Below are 16,745 nucleotides of genomic sequence, written 5' to 3'. Positions count from 1 at the left end.
TCCTAATGGCTGGATATAAAACTCAATAGGATGAAACAATCAAGGAAGGGAGGGAGAAGGAAAGTACTTGCTAAAGGCAAGGTAACCAGGGTGCAGATATTAACCTTTACTAAGTTATTATAAGTAACTGTGGGTTGCCCCATTCACAATGGAGATCCTCTTATCCTGTCAAAACCTACATTTCTTTAGATATAGCTTTTCAACCCAACAGAATGTATTTGAGGACATACAGTGCATCCTTCTGTATGCCTAAGGATATATTACAAGACCTTCTATGTGTCTAGGCACCAGGTGCTCTCTCTCAGTCTTGTTTATTGACTTGCTGGAATGTATACACTTCAATTTGTGATAAAACACTGTTGGCACATATCTCTAAGTTGCTTACATTGTTCTTGCTCCCTCCATCCTCCAGCTAACAATTACTACTTTGTTTAGATTTTTAATTTATGCTTTTTATTATTTTATTATCTTTAAGTAGTTGTTCAGAGAGTTTTCACTTCAACATATCAATTCATCAGTACAATCACCTCTTCTACCACATGCATTCATTCCCTCAATGCATAAATACCAAGCATATCAAATAAAGCATGGTGTATATGGAGGAGGATTCCAATGGTTTAATCATTTCAACAACCAACTTATAGTTTAACAAAAATGAACTCCAAGAAGCTGAAACGTACACTGGCAGGAGGAAAGGATTGTCAAGGAGGGGTGGCGTATTAATAGAGAAACTGGAGGCGGGGTAAGCAAATGCAGTGATCATATTCATAGACTGTTCTGGAGATAAAGAGGTAAAACAGAGATTTGCAAGCAACTCCAAGTAGACTATATAGAAGCTCTTTGTTGAAAACACTTCAGTTGCATACCACTGCAGAATCCCACAGATCTTAAATTCTGGTTGAATTCAGTGACTTCCTGTCAGGCTGTCTTCTCTTCTTGTTCCTCACCCTTGTCTTATCAGTTCTCTTCATCTGTTTTGAATTGAATTGTCCCAGTAGAGATCATTCTGTCCCTCTTGGCAAAACCCAGAGTGCTGATTGGATAATAATTTAGCTCATCAAAGTTTATTTCCCTTATATACAGTATTTTTCCTAATAAAATTCCTAGTTGTCAGAATGATGAATTCCTCACCATAGGCCAGGTCAAATGACAACTGCAAGATCACAAAACTGGCTAGCGACATGAAACTATATTCAGAAGCTGCTTTTGTGAATGAGACACAGAAGCTTCCTTCAAGCCTTGGGAGACAGGCTCCCTTCCAGGATTCTCTGTCACCTGATTCACAGGGCCATCCAGGGAAGGCAGAATAGTTATATACCTGCAGAGTAGAGAATATTGGCACTCACCTAATACAGACAATTTTAACAGGTTATGGAACTAGGGTATTTGAGTCCTAAGGGCAAGAGAGTTAGTAAGAATAAACAAACTTTGAAAAAAACAAAAGGCCTTAGAGATTTCATTTTAGTTTGCCCTGTTTCCATTTTACTGTTTTTGAGTGAATATAATTAGAGAAATGGTTTCCTTTCCCCTCTCTCCTCACCTTTCTTGGTTAACAAGAGGCCTGGTTACTCTTGGATTATGGGATGTTGCAACAAAGGCTACCCTATCTCTACCTCTGATGAGCTACTCTCTTTTCCTCTGAATAGCTGGCTCTGTGAAGGCAGATTTGGACTTGCTTGACAGAGGGTTTCCTTATCATCAATTGTCTCTCCCCATGTAAAAGAGAAGGGTACAGAAAGAAGCTGTTATCTGCAAAATTGCCTTTAAGATGGGAAAGTATTATTTACATGTTCTCTTTTGGTTTCGAGATTGGTGCTTTCAGAGGATTATGATGGGCTTCAGTTAGACTGAAAAGTGAACTATGACAAAGCAATCCAATGTCCTCTCCAGATCATCACAGGAACCCATCACATAGCCCTAACCTATTTCTGGCCTCAGCCAGGTTTCAGTACCCTCATTTCTGAGGGTCAAAACTAAGGAATGAATAATATCATTTTCTCTCTTGCCTTCCCAGCTGCAGAGAATAGAATATATTCTTCTCACTCTATGCTTTTCCAAAACACCAGCTCACAGCAACTTTTGATTTTAATGAATTTCCTGAGAGGTGACTATTTGAGGACTAAATACAGCCTTTTGACTCAGCTCTGCTACTTACTGGTTGTATAGCCTTGAGCCTATTACTCAAACTACCTGTGCCTTAGATACCTTATCTGGCCAGTAAGGTTGGTAATAGTATCATCTGTCACATAGGGATAATTTGAAGCTTAAATGAATGCTTGTAAATCATATACAGCAAGTGCCTTAAATATCTTATAGCAGGTTAAAGTATAATATGCTTATCTCAGTGGACAAGTAGGCACTATCAGAAATCATAAGTTTTCTCAGCTGTGTGAAGATGAGTTTGATGTACATTTTAGCTCTCCTGATATCTTCTCTTTTGGTTACACTGTTTTGAACAAGTTCAAACACGGTATAACAGGCAATCAGCTCCTATTTGTTACTGTATCAAAATACCACTGTTTATTTTCAGTCAATATTTTGTTCAGTGATATTTATAATGTCAGAAGGGACAGAATACTAGGACAGTGTTAGTTTCCTATGTATTTTTGGTAAGTGAATCTAGAATGTCCCTTTGTTATTAGACTGTGTATCTGATTTTACTATTCAGCTTTACATGACTAACTGAGCTGTCATGGTCTTCCAGGTAAAATGCAAGAAAAGTAGAAAAGTAAATGGAACGGGAATTAGTTACTGGACACTATTTTTTCGTTTTCTTTTATCTCTTACCTCTCTAATAGAGAATAAGAAGAAATATCCTCTCAGGAAATCGTCCTTCCTCACTGTCGGGGGAGATAGACCCTAGACTTAGGGCTCTTTCAAAGCATCTACTGTATTTTTTTCCTTTGGTTTTTTTGTCGTGATAAAAATAAGGATGGTTCAAGTTTACTCAAAGACTTATACAAGTCATTCAAGGACCATTGAGGTGGAACTGAAGAGTTTGGAAAAATTCAGGTTATTCTGAGGAAAATGGAGGTAAAAGAAATCTGGAACTTCTCAGTGTTTACCTAAGCTCCTTGGAGAAACTCCTGGCAATTGTAAAGCACAAATAGCTAAGGTAATTTAGCATAGCTGAGCTCCATGGCTAAGAAGAAATGTGCTTAAGAGAAGATAAACTCATTGCCAGAACCATCCACTTTGGAAATACTAAATAAATAAAAATTTCTAGAATGCTGTTTCATGTGTAGTCATTCTTACTATAAAAGCAAAAAAAAAAAATCCCCAGTACAAAGAAAGATGAAATTCATTCTCATCAGTATCAGTAATACAATTTTTAAAAATCAGTGCATAAATTTTGCCAGTGCTGTTGAGATACATGTGCAAATGTCTAGACATATATATTATGACAGGCTTGGGGCTTGAACTCAGGGCCGGGGCACTGCTTCTTCTTTTGCTCAAAGCTAGCTCTCTACCACTTAAGCATCACTTTCAGCATCTTCTGTTTATGTGATGCTGAGGAATTGCACCTGGACTTTATGTACATTTCGTAAGGATTCTACCACTAAGCCACCTTCCTGGCCATATATATTATATTTTATTTGTATAAAAATATATTTTTTATTATTTACACATGAACTTAAATGCAAACTATTGAGTTCAGGATGGACTCAAGCTGATCCTACTTATATATATTTCCAATGTCAGATATATTTCGGTTATCATTATACTTTGATTCTAGAATATTTCTTCAGTATTGCAGAAAAAACAGAGATATTGAAGTCATAGACATACATTCAAATTCAGTTTATTTATTTTATTTTTTTAATAATTTTTATTGTGATTAATAGAAGTGTTACATTATATTCACCAGATAGAAGGTGCATAATTTCACAAATATTGATACCCTTTCTCATGACATGGTCCCCATTTCCCTCCCATCCTCCTCCTGCTTATCTTGATTTTCTCCCTTCCTATCCAATTTGTTACAATATTTCACCTTGTTATCTGATATATTTTATATGTGTTTAATTGGTTATTTCAAATTCAGTTTATTTTATTCACCTAATATGTGATATGAAACAACTTAATGTTAAGTTTTAAGCTGTAATCACTAGTAGATAATTAAAACCACCTGTTCAGAGGAGTTGATTAAAATTTAAAGAAGAATATGTCATTTAAACTATATACCACTGCTTTGTTCTTATGTATCAAACCTCAGTAAATATTTTGTTGAGCAAGGATTTATATTATAGGCTGGAACACAGTGCTCAACCAGTGATAGTTTCCTATATGCTCTTGGTAAGAGAATCTGGATGTACCTTTATCAGTAGGCTGTGTCTTATATTTCAAATATGACTCAGAGACCATCACCAAGACAAATGCATTGCCTTAAAGGCTGCTACTGTAATGTTTAGCCAAATTTCTCTTTGAGAAATCTAGAAATCTGTTTTTAAATGTCATGCCATGAATTTTTACAAAATTACAGGAAATTGAACAAATTTTAACAACTCAAATAAAATAGTTTAAACTCTAAAACAAAACTTAAACAAAATAGGAAACATGAATGGCTCAATCTTTCTAAGAACTCATAATCATTACTAAAGGACCAGCCATGTGACTACTATACCAATATGATGTTTATTAAAGGTCAGAAATAAGATTTTTATAAAATTATTTAATTTACTTGCAGTATATTTGAAATATTTCACTTGTTCTAAAATGTATACATATATATACACATATGCTTTTTATTTAATATATATTATATGTTTTAAGCTTCTGAATGTTTTTTTCTGAATGTCCTAAGACTTGAACTCAGGGCCTGAGCACTGTCCTTGAGCTTTCTCAAGGCTAGAGCTCTACCACTTCTGGCTTTTTCTATGTATGTGGTATCAAGGAATCAAACCTGGGTTTTCATGCAGGCTAGGCCAGCACTCTTACCACTAAGCCAAACTCGCAGCCCCAAGCTTCTAAATGTTTAAGTGTTGCACTTTTTTTTAATAAAACAATTAATTTTGCTGTGGTTTGCTTTGAGCACCAATTTTTCTAATACTAGTGGTAGTAGCAAAAAAATTATTTAAGAACAAAAACTTTATAAAGGTCAAAAAGGCTGCTATTGTAATAATTTTATATCTATATATGACAAAAGACCTTGAGAAATGTATTAATTAAATATTAACATTAAAGGCAGGTAGCAGTGGCTTATCCTTATAATTCTAACTACTATAGGCATTGTTGAGATCTGAGTATCACTGTTTGGAACTGGTCCACACAGACAATTCCACGTTACTTTGATCTTCAGCTAACTAGCAAAATGCCAGAAATGGAGGTAAGGCTCAAGTGGTGGTATGAAAAAGCCAAACTTCAGGGCCTGAATTAAAGTGCCAGTAGCAACAAAAACCAACAACAGTAGCAAAAGCAACTGTAGAAAAAAAATCAACTCTATACCCTCAATTAACCACATGCTGCTATTTTGTTTCTTGAAGTCCACTGAAAATGAACAAGTAATGACAAGATAATGTTGAATTAAAGGAAATGTTCTGAGAGCCTGTGCACTTGATTCCTTACTTATAATTCCAGGGTAAAAGACTCAAAAGAAGATATGTTTTCTATTTATTCTGCTTCTATAGTTTAACCACAGGCTATGAGATTCCATATTCATAAGTATGACTCAGAATAATCTTTAAGTTTCAAACAAACAAAATTATTCACAGCTATAAAAAGCAACAACAACAACAAATAGAACATTGTGAAGAAGCTAAGTACAGGGTAACTCCATTGGTAAATTAATACGAATCACTAGGCCATGTGAACTTAGGAAAATTTACTCCTCTGTTTAGGCTGGTTTCTAGATATAATGAAAAGATTGCCTATGATCATTGATAAAAATGTTTCCCAGCTTTAAAAAAGATTTAAAATTATTTAGCTATAATCTTGATTATAATGCTTTGGAAATACTGATGATTACTTAGATTTCCCATATGAGACTTTAAAAAGGAATGATTGATGTATTTAATGAATATATCTGAGTTTTCCACTAGACAGTGCATTTCTTCAAGCTCTGACGAAAAACTTTTGAAATAATTATAAAGAAATCTATGTCATTAGCAATCATCATTTGTTAAATCCTCAAAACCTGACAATCATGGCACCATAAACTGCACTTATGAAGTTTAAGACCAGCACCATGATGGTGAATCACATTTCAAGTTTATTTACTATAATCAATGATAAAAGTCCTAAAATGCAATATGAATGTACAATGACTTAACTATGAAAACTGGAAGAGTTATCTATGCTAAACAAGCATGGTTGATATTTGTATCAAGGTGTTGGTTCCACAAACTTGCAGATATTTAATATATTCCAGGAGAAATAGAGACTTTGTAAAGTTATTTTCTGAGGATTAGTTTTTGTTATTGTTGTGTGGGGATGGGAATGGAGTATAATTTTTCAGGTTAGCAAATAGCAGAAGTGATTAGTAGTTTTTAGATACTGAAACCGCTACTGGGTAAGTGTGAGGTTAAGGATTCTTCCTTATTATTATTATTATTTAAATTTTGAATTCCTATAGCTTGAACTCATGGCCTTGAACTTTCTTACTTGGCGTTAAACTCTAATCCTTAGATCTCATCCTCCTGAGTTTCCGGGATTACAAGCATCAGGCACCAGCATTTGGCTTAAGGGTTCCTTTATGTAGATCCTAAAGGACAAAGACAATTGTGCTGCAAAAGTAAAAGAGAAATTGATTTTGGGTTAACAGTAAAAAATAAAAATAGTGAATTCTGTCATAATGTAGAAAAATTGTTGCTTAATGAATGAGGGGACTACAGACGTAACCTGGACATTCACTGATGGTAGGGAATGATTAGAATTCATGGTGTAATAGATATTTTAAGATCAATTCAGTGCTGTGTTTCTAATATACTCTAATTAGATACTGAAAGAGAGTACTTTAGTGTTTACCATCAAAAGGCTTCATTACTTAGCTAAATATTCTCCTTGAAAATCTCTGATAGATAGTGTAAAAGTGCAGGTATTTTCCCTGGCTTTTAGAAGAATGTTAACCACCACATTTCTGCAAGTTAATTGCTTTCAATCTTTTTAATTTATTGCTTACAATGATCCTTACATGTAAGCATAATGTTTTTTTTCTACTACTAGATATTTAAGTTGATATTAAGAGAAGGATCCAATCAAGCCTGAGCAGAAAGATAAACCAGACTCTATCTCCTCAGAAAAGCTGGAAGTAGTGCTGTGGCTCAAGTGGTAGAATGCTAGCCTTGAGAAAGCCCAAGGACAGTGCCTAGGCCCTAAATTCAAGCCTCAGAGCTGGAAAAAAATTAAATAAGCATCATGTATAAATATTCTACATACAGATATATACCTATATGTGCATATGCATATATATACTCTTTTGTTTTGATAATAGAAGGGTTTGAACACAGGTCCTCATGTTGCTAGAATTATTTGCTCAGTTGATAATCTACTACTTGAGCAATTCCTCCAGCATGGTTTTTGGCCTGGGCTGGAGGTGTAGTATTATGGACTTTTTGTGGCTTGAGTCACATGGGCTTGGTTCCTGGTGGGCTGGATTTCATCTTTCCAAGTAGTTAGTATTCTAGGCATGTGAAACATGCATCCAGTTTACATAAGTACTTTTTATATCAAATCATACCAGCAACTCATTGATGTTCTTCACGTTTCACAGGAAATCAAACAATTCATATGGCGTTTAATACCACATTATCTTCTGAAGCATGCGCTTTATTTGTTTCAACCTAAAGAGTCATTGAGAGGACACAAAAATTGATTTCTGTTGATATGCTAGTAGAATTATTCCCTCATGGTCAGTTGCTTTAGGCAAAAAAAATAAGCCTTTTACTCCCCCCATCATGAGTCTGAAACACAGATTAAGAACAGCCTATAGCAATGTCTGGTGTTCTATATCACTTTATCTGCTTGAGCTAGGCCCTGTCCAACACTGAACATGCTCACTTCTCCCTAAGCACTTTGGCTTCATTCTCTCCTTGACATTTGCTAATTGCATTCCACCTTGGATTCTGGCACTCAACATTCCAATGGCTATAAGGCTATACAAGCTTTCTATATGAACCTCTTCAGAAGGATCTTAGCAAACGTGTCTTTCTTTTTGTCCACTTCATAATCACCCTAACCTCACCCTGCTTTAGGACTCTGTATTCTCAATCTTGACTGTCTGGTGGATCCCTGGATTTTTTTTTCTTCTTATTTATGAACTCTGGGGACAACATAGAGCTTTTATCTTGTCAGCAGTAACCAACAATATTACCTATCTGAGTAAACACCTGCTATATGCTGATGGATTTGATGAATGAAAATCTGATTGAGAACATCTGACAAAGAGATTCCATCTTATTTCCATGAAGGTAGAAGAACAGGAAAGGGTTTGAAGCATTTCTTAGTACATATTCTTTTGATAATACATTTAAGATCATTTTAGAAGCTTGACACTTAGCAGAAAAGCAGGTCTTTCTTTAATACTGGAGTCTTTGTGGGAAGAACAAAACCTAGAAATTGTCCTGAAGAAAGACAAAGAAGGAAAGACTTAGACAGAAAATGGGTATATTGTCAAATAGGATTAAAAACAGCCAAGAAGACTTTTTAGTGACATGTAATATGTAAATCTGGAGAAAATCACCATCCCAGGAAATAGTGCTAAGATTGTCTTTCTGTAAACTTCTTTTTACCTGAAATATAGATATATATTCAGCTCAGCCAGAAAGTCTTATTTTTATCAGGGGAATCATGGCAAGCTCATTCATTTTCGGTGTGGATAAGTGAAACAAGCCTCAGAGGTATTCGGTTGACTTGCATTTTTAAGATCTCATAAAAGAAAATGCAATCAAGTTGTGATTTTTGAAGAGAGAGAGTTATCCATCAGCATTAGTCTTGATAAGGCTATATATTTCCTAAGAAAGACACTCCTTCAAAGGTGATAACTTAGTTATCTCTCTGTCAGGTAGTATAATTGATAGTACTATTCAAAATTAATGAACTTGGAGTAGATTAATGCACAGTGTGCTCAGAGTAGAAGCACATCACTTCTGGGTTTTCATCTCACATCAGGAATTAGACTAACATGTAAAGGGGAGGGGTGGAAGAGACAAGGAAGCTGAAGACACAAAACAGACTGATAAGTTTAACAGCTGGACATTGCTTATACCATCAGCACAACAATCTCATAGTCCTGAAAGTGAGGGAGAAGAATGTTTAAGAAACCATCATTTCTTATGAGCAACATCTCTTGTATTTATTTCATTACTCTTGAGTTTATGGTTCTCATTAGGGTTCTGCCCAAGATCTTGTAAATCTGATAACATATGGTACTTGAGAAATACTGCATTCATAGGGAATTTCTATTGGCCTGTTATGACCTACATTAATGTCAGGACAGTTTAATAGGCACAAGGTAGCAAGAACAGTAACAAACTACTTGACATAGTTAAAAGGGAATCATTATTTTTAACAAGTCTTTAGATTAAGTGAGAACATGAGAAAGAGACTCAAATCAGGAAGAAACTGGAAATAAATGGTGATAGCATACCAACAGCTGGCACTCTTGGAGAAGCTGATGTAAGAGCCATGTGGTTAAAATGTCCACTAGGGGAAGTACACTGGACAAAGTACAGCATTGAGATGCCTGAAGAGAACTCACCAAAGACGTCAAAGAAGTCTTTCCCTTATTCTTCATGAAGTTGATATAGAAAAATAAATCTATAGCCACAGAATTCTTGATTTATAATATAGTATTTATATGTTCTTTATTATTTTAGTTTGTGTTCTGGTATTGAGACTTGAACTCCAGATCCTATGCTTAGATTTTTTGTTTGTTTGTTTGTTTTTGTTTTGCTCAAGGCTCATGCTCTAACACTTGAACCACACATCTACTCACAGTAATATGCTGGTTCATATTAGATAAAAAAAAATCTTTGATGGAGAAAAACATGAGAAGGGATATCAATGTTTAAGAAATAATCTACCCACTATCTGATGAGTATAACTGTAGCCCCTCTGTATATCACCGCTCCAATTTAAAAATATATATATCTAGGCTTAGATCTTAGCCTCCTGACTAGCTAGGATTACAGGACTAAGGTATTATTGTCTGAATGTTGTTATTTTAACTCCCAGGTGAAATACACACAATGAAGCCAAACAACATGACTTGGAAGGCCATGTTGAAGAATAAGTGGGATAAAGAATATCAAAGGAGTAGGCCAGGAGTTTGGCCTAGTGTCAGAGTGCTTGCTTAGCATGCATGAAGACCCGGGTTGATTCCTTAGTACCACATACGTAGAAAAAAAGCCAGAAATGGTGCTGTGGCTCATTTGGTAGAGCTATAGCCTTGAGAAAGCCCAAGGACAGTGAGTTCAAGACCCAAGTCTGGCCAAAAAAAAAATGAATGTCAAAGGAATTGCAAAATTGCCTAGACTTGAACTACTGTATAAAGCATGCAGGTTGAATTCAAAGTTACTAAAGGGTACCAATTGCCTCTATGTGGCATAAGCACTTTTCAATGACATACCTATATCACCATCCTTATTAACTATATAAGAATTACAGCACCAGCTAGGAATTAGTCTACTCAAGGCCAGCTCCCCAGAGCACAGTCAAGGTGATCTGTCGTTATCTCCATACTCATACATGCTGGCAATAGTGGTGTTGAAATATGGGAATGGAGAAGTCTTCTGACATGATTCTTTCCTCAAAATGCCAGATGTTTTCAGCTCTTGTGAAAGTTTCTCTGACAGTTTACATGCCTTCTCCAGTCACCTGGCTTATAATGACACAACAGGCTGATTCTTTTAGTGAAGCTTCCATATTGTATCTGATATTATTTCCATAGCTCTACCATGGAACAAGGGATCCTGCAAATTTCTTATGATTTGCTCAGCATGGGATTGTTAAATGAAAAAGTCCAAAGTTTGTCACTCACAGGTATATTGTACAGTGACCTTGAAGAAGTGACTTAATCTTTCTGTACCTCAGTTTTATCATTAACAAGATAAAAGACTTTCTGGACTATATAAATCAGCTGGACCAGAATATAAACCCAAGAAATAAAACAATGGCTCATTATTATATGATTCTAATAACTATAATCAAAATTACAAAAGCATGTGTTGATTGGGGCAAGGTAGTATCTAGCTTAAAAGATGATATCAAGGATTCCCTCAATCCTTGTGGGATCCCATAAGGTGCCATTTTCCTTTTTCTCTCCACAGGGATCCTTTTCTAGTTCTTTTCGTGCCCTGTCTTAAGTCTGTTTACTCTGTCTGGCACACACAAATCCATTAAGCCTAATGAAAATCCATTCTGACATCATGCTGCTTAAACAAAGCAAGTGTGCCTAATGGTTTTGCTTTTTACGATGACTTTGTGTTCTATGTATCTGAAATTTGCAGAGCTGATTGTCACTTTAAATCCCTAAAATCAAGATAGTCATAATTATATTTCTTCAAACACTTTTTTTGTGCCAGTTCTGGGCTTGAGTTCAGGGCCTGAGCATTATCCTTGGACTTTCTCAAAGCTAGAGCTCTACCACTTGAGACTTGGGACCACTTACAGCTTTTTTCTTTGTATGTGGTACCGAGAAATCGAACCCGGGTCTTTGTGCATGCTAGGCAAGCACTCTACCACTAGGCCAAACTCCCAGCCCTCTACAAACACTTTTGAGTATTGATACTATGAATGTGAATCATCAGGCACTGTCAAGACCTATAGACACACAAATATGGCCCAGCTAGTACTCATCAAATTCATGCCATGGCCTAAATATATCAGAGCACCATTCCATACTCTTAGAAGTACTGTCTGATTTGAACACTGTTCTCTAACCATGAAACACATTTATTGAGTTAAGGAAACAGAATTGGATAAATTTCAGTGTGCCAGACTTCTTACGAAACTAAGCTATATAGGACAGAATTTCTGCCCCCAAAGAGCAAGTGATTTAGCAATTAAAAAAGATAGAAGAGAATGTAGATATTTTATATACTTATATGTATATGTATGCATGTATACACACACATGGAGCTAAATATTTCAGTTGGAGTAAGCACGAGGAATGTTGAATCAGTTCAGGAATACCATGAAAAAGTTTTGTTTTAAAAGATCATTTATAACAGCTGTCATTTCAGATACTTGCAGGAATCAAGAATTTTTAAGTCAGAATGTGGAATTTTTTTCAATACATAGAATTAATTCAGTGTCCTAAGCAAGTATTCCATGTCAGATAATAAGAAATGGCATTTGTAATAGTTATAAAAGCATTGATTCGTCATTTTCTAAATACAACTAAGGAGAAAGAACATCCAGGGAGGAAGCCACAAGGGGACCAGAGCACAGGACTTTGGGAAAGCATGGTTATACAAAATAACCAGACATGGTGACATCAGAAACATAGCATAAAATAGGACTGAAGGAAGCCAGGCTGGAAAAGAGAGGGTATGTCGGACAAAGAAATTGAGATTTTGCCTAGCATGAAGAGGTCCAGTTTATGAGAAACAAATGGCTCAAGCAGATTTACTATTTAGAAATACTATTCACTCACCATGTGGAAGATTGATTTGAGAGATTGAAAACAGAAGGAAGGCAAAATAGCAAAAGGTCTGTTAAGTGGCATGGAGAAACAATGATAAGTCCTGGACTATGCACAATGATGAAGGAGAAAGCGAGGCATGTGGTAGATGGTAGATGGGTAGGAATCTCAGTCAACTTAAGTGCTAGTGTACCTGATAAAAATGGGGGGGGCAGTGAAGCCTGGCAGGAAACATCAGGATTACTATCAGAAAGACAGGAGCAATGAGAAGCAATATAGGGCCAGTCTACCAAATTAATCTAAAAATATCAAGTGGAAAAATTCAATGGCTGTTACCATATGTGACTTGGAAACATCACAGTTGGAAATCAAGTTTGTGGGTTGTTTACATACAGAGAGAATGTCTTCTGCGTGTAAAAAATGGCAATCATTTGGTTGATTTTACTGTCAATACTAAGGCTTAACCGCATCAAGTCTGGAGCTTGCTTGGCTTAATTGCTCATTCTTGGTATTTTGTCACTTGAGCCATGCCTCCACTTTAATATTTTGCTAGTGAATTTGAAATAGGGTCTCACAGCTTTTTTCTGCTAAGATTGGCTTTGAATTGTCATCTTTTTAGTCAGCTTTTTAGTAGCAAAAATTATAGGCATGAGCCACAGGTACCGTGGAAGTTTGACCACCATAAGTGGATGTAATATATAAGCAAAAAAAGGGCAAAGATATCTAAATATAGGAATTTGGAAGCTTTAGGTGATTAAACCATTTATCAACAAAAAAGTAGCAAGATGAGGAAGGTCTTTATGATCTTATATGTGTCTCACCCAGTGTACTATAAAGAATGTGTGTCATAAGGACATAAGACTTCAAAAAACAGTACTGGTAGAATTGGTTAAACACATGTACGAAACTAAAATTGGATCATTATCTGTCACCAAGTACCAGAATTAACACCAAATGAATCAAGGACCTTGAAGGAAAAGCAAATATCCTAAAAAGGAAGCAGATACCATGTAAAGGAAGGAAGAGGGTTTTGGCATGGGTCAAAACTTTCTCAATAAAGGTCCAGAAACACAACAAATCAAAGACATGTTGGACAAATGGAACTACATTAAACTGCAGAGCTTCTGTATAGCAAATGATATAGGTAGCAAGATAAATTGAAAGCCCATAGACTAGATCTTCCCTAGCCATTCAAAGGTGTCATATCTAAAATATACCTACTGCTCAAGAAATTGAATTTCTCAAAACAAATCCTCAAAGAAACATCCATCACAGTAAAAGGTGGGCTAAAAACTTAAAGAAAGACTTCTCTAAAGAGAAAGTAAGACTGGCCAATAGACTCGTGAAGAAATGCTCAACATCTTTGGCCATAAAAGAAATGCAAATCAAAACAACTTTGAAATCCCAACTCACCCCAGTTAAAATAGCCATCATCAAGAAATTTAATAACAACAGATGCTGGTGGTGATATGGACAGAAGGGATCGCTTCTACAGTGTTGCTGGGTGTTTAAACTTGTTCAGCCACTCTGGAAAGCAGTAGTGTGGCAGTTCATCAAAAGACTAAACATAGAACTCCCCTATGACCCAGCAATCTCACTCCTGCGAATTTACCCAAATGTCCAGAAACAAAGCTATACTGCATGCACCAGTACAACCATGTTCACTGCAGCATTATTTACCATAGCAAAAATATGGAACCAACCCAGATGCCCCTCAGTAGATGGCTGGATCAAGAAGATGTGGTATTTATACACAATGGAATTCTATGCTGCCATCAGAAAGAATGACATTGCCCCATTCGTAAGGAAATGGAAATACTTGGAAAAAAAATCCTATTAAGTGAAGTAAGCCAGACCCAAAGGAACATAGGCTCCATGATTTCCCTCATTTGTAATAATTAGTAGGCATTTAGGATTTTCCTAGCAGAGGAGCGCAGTTGCTCAAAAGCTATGTGCATATGGTTATAAAGGATGAGGCAAAGAAAAATGAACTCCAGGATAAGGAAACAAGAGATTTATCATTGCGATTATTATTTTTAATGTACTATGTGAACTTGTTTATTTATTCTTTTTTCTCTTTATTTTTTTCCTATCTTATGGTTTACCCACTGTTGCTGCTGTATCTGACTGTGGTACCTGTAATATTATATGCACATTTTTTTTGTTTATTTGGATCATGCAAGAGAACAAGATGATGAGACAAAGAACAAATGCTGAGCCAATGTAACAGCAATATTCACAAGATAGCATGTTGGAGATGAACTTTATATGTGGAGAAAGAAAAGATGGAAAGTGGTAATAGTGTCCAAGAAGTAATGTACTTACTACCTTATGGATGTAACTGTAACCACCCCATACATTACCCTAATAATAAAATTTAAATAACTTTTTAAAAAGTACTTAAGACTCCCTGTTTCCCTATTCCCCAATGGGAGTGTAATGCTGACGCATGAAGCCTTAGAATCTGCATTTCCCAGCAGGTATCAGGTGATCTGACATAGGTGGTTCACGGTACACACTTTAAGAGTCATGCATGCCATTTCTGTGTGCATAACGAAATATTAGAGCTTGTTATAAACTTACACAAGCACTATGCTTAAGGAACTAGCAAAAGGAAAATCTTTACTACAAATCCATAATTTGTTTTTTAAGCCAACTACATCACCCCAAACCTATGTCAAAGCTTCAAATATCCAGAGCCAAGTATGCAGACACAAATAAAATTTCGGCTGGGGAAAATGAAGGAGATCCATTGCAATATATTTGTATGCTGTCTCCGAGGCACTGTCTAATGTTGCTGTAACGATGATGTATAGGTCCATCAAAGCATGTGTTACCATGGTCTGAATTTCCCAACTGGAGGAAAAAATGATTAATGTAGAGATTTGCATTCGATGTGGTCTTGGACATCAATATTTCAGCTTAGGTAAACAGGAGCTTTACCTAATTTATTGGCTCTCATTATGGATGGCTTGTAGTAACCAAATTCCCCCTCTGCCTCTAAAATGACCTTTTATGCTCCACAAATCAATCTAGAAGAAGTGAAGCAAGTTGGTTAATATTTTAGGGAGGGGAAAAATGACTTCCCATGTCAGAGACTTAATTGTCGTGATTTTGACCTATTTTGAAATTAGTTAACATTTGCTTCAGGCCTCTGACTTCATGCATTATTTATTTTCATCTTGGCCTTGCTTAAGTTTCTTCATGCACAATATGCTTGTGACACTAAAACAGTTTTTTTCTTTTCTAAAAACTGCACTTACATTGTGAGTCTGAAAACTGAAAGGTCAAAATGTGCTTATGGCAAGCACACACACACACACACACACACACACACACACACACACACACACACACACACACCTATCTTTATATACTGCTTTTGGGGTTCATTTTGTCTCTCAATGGCAAAGTTTCTTGCTGTTTCAGCCAGCATTACAGAGTATTTCCCTGTAAGAGTTTTGTGTTGCAAAGTGTGTCAGAAGTTAATCAAAGGGTAACAATGTGAAAGCCTATGCATATGCTTCCTGGAGACTGGGGCCAGCCCACGCTGTCAGTCACTGTCAAAACTGCAGCGCATAGGGGCGTATTGGGCCTTTTTCTCTTCTGTGAGAAAATGTTCTTGCCCACAAAGGTCAATGCCTTTATGGCATACATCTATTAGCCTATTGTTGTGGTATGAATCCCAAGGAGAAGGCATCTCATCAGCTGTCTGGCTCGGGTGTACCTTTTCAGCAGCTGCTTGACTTTGACAGTCAGCATTCCGCTTGGGCTTATCTTGTCCTAACCTCTGCTCCCCTGTGAGTAATCATCTATGCCTGGCTTTGAAAATGACTCTCCCATGACTTGATTCTTATGATCACAAGAGAAATGGGCTATTGGAATCATGAAACCACATATACCCTCCAGCGACTCCAGGTACCCTCGAGGCTTGGATAGGGAGAGATAAACCAACAGAAAGTTCCAGCCTTATGGAAGAAGGCAATTCAAAAGCAGTTCTCAGAGGAAATGACTAGAAACTTACCCATTTTTAAAATGTGCTCCACCTTCTAATCACTTACAATCCTTATATTTGAAGGGCAACAAAGTCCAGCATATACATGAGAATACAGTGGTTATTTGGATGTACAGATAAACAACTATATCAGCTCTCTCAAAGCAGTAT

Source organism: Megascapheus bottae, chromosome 16, assembly GCF_031878675.1.
Source record: "Megascapheus bottae isolate mThoBot1 chromosome 16, mThoBot2.hap1, whole genome shotgun sequence".
Classification (NCBI taxonomy): domain Eukaryota; kingdom Metazoa; phylum Chordata; class Mammalia; order Rodentia; family Geomyidae; genus Megascapheus; species Megascapheus bottae.
Note: the sequence above shows the minus strand (reverse complement) of the source record.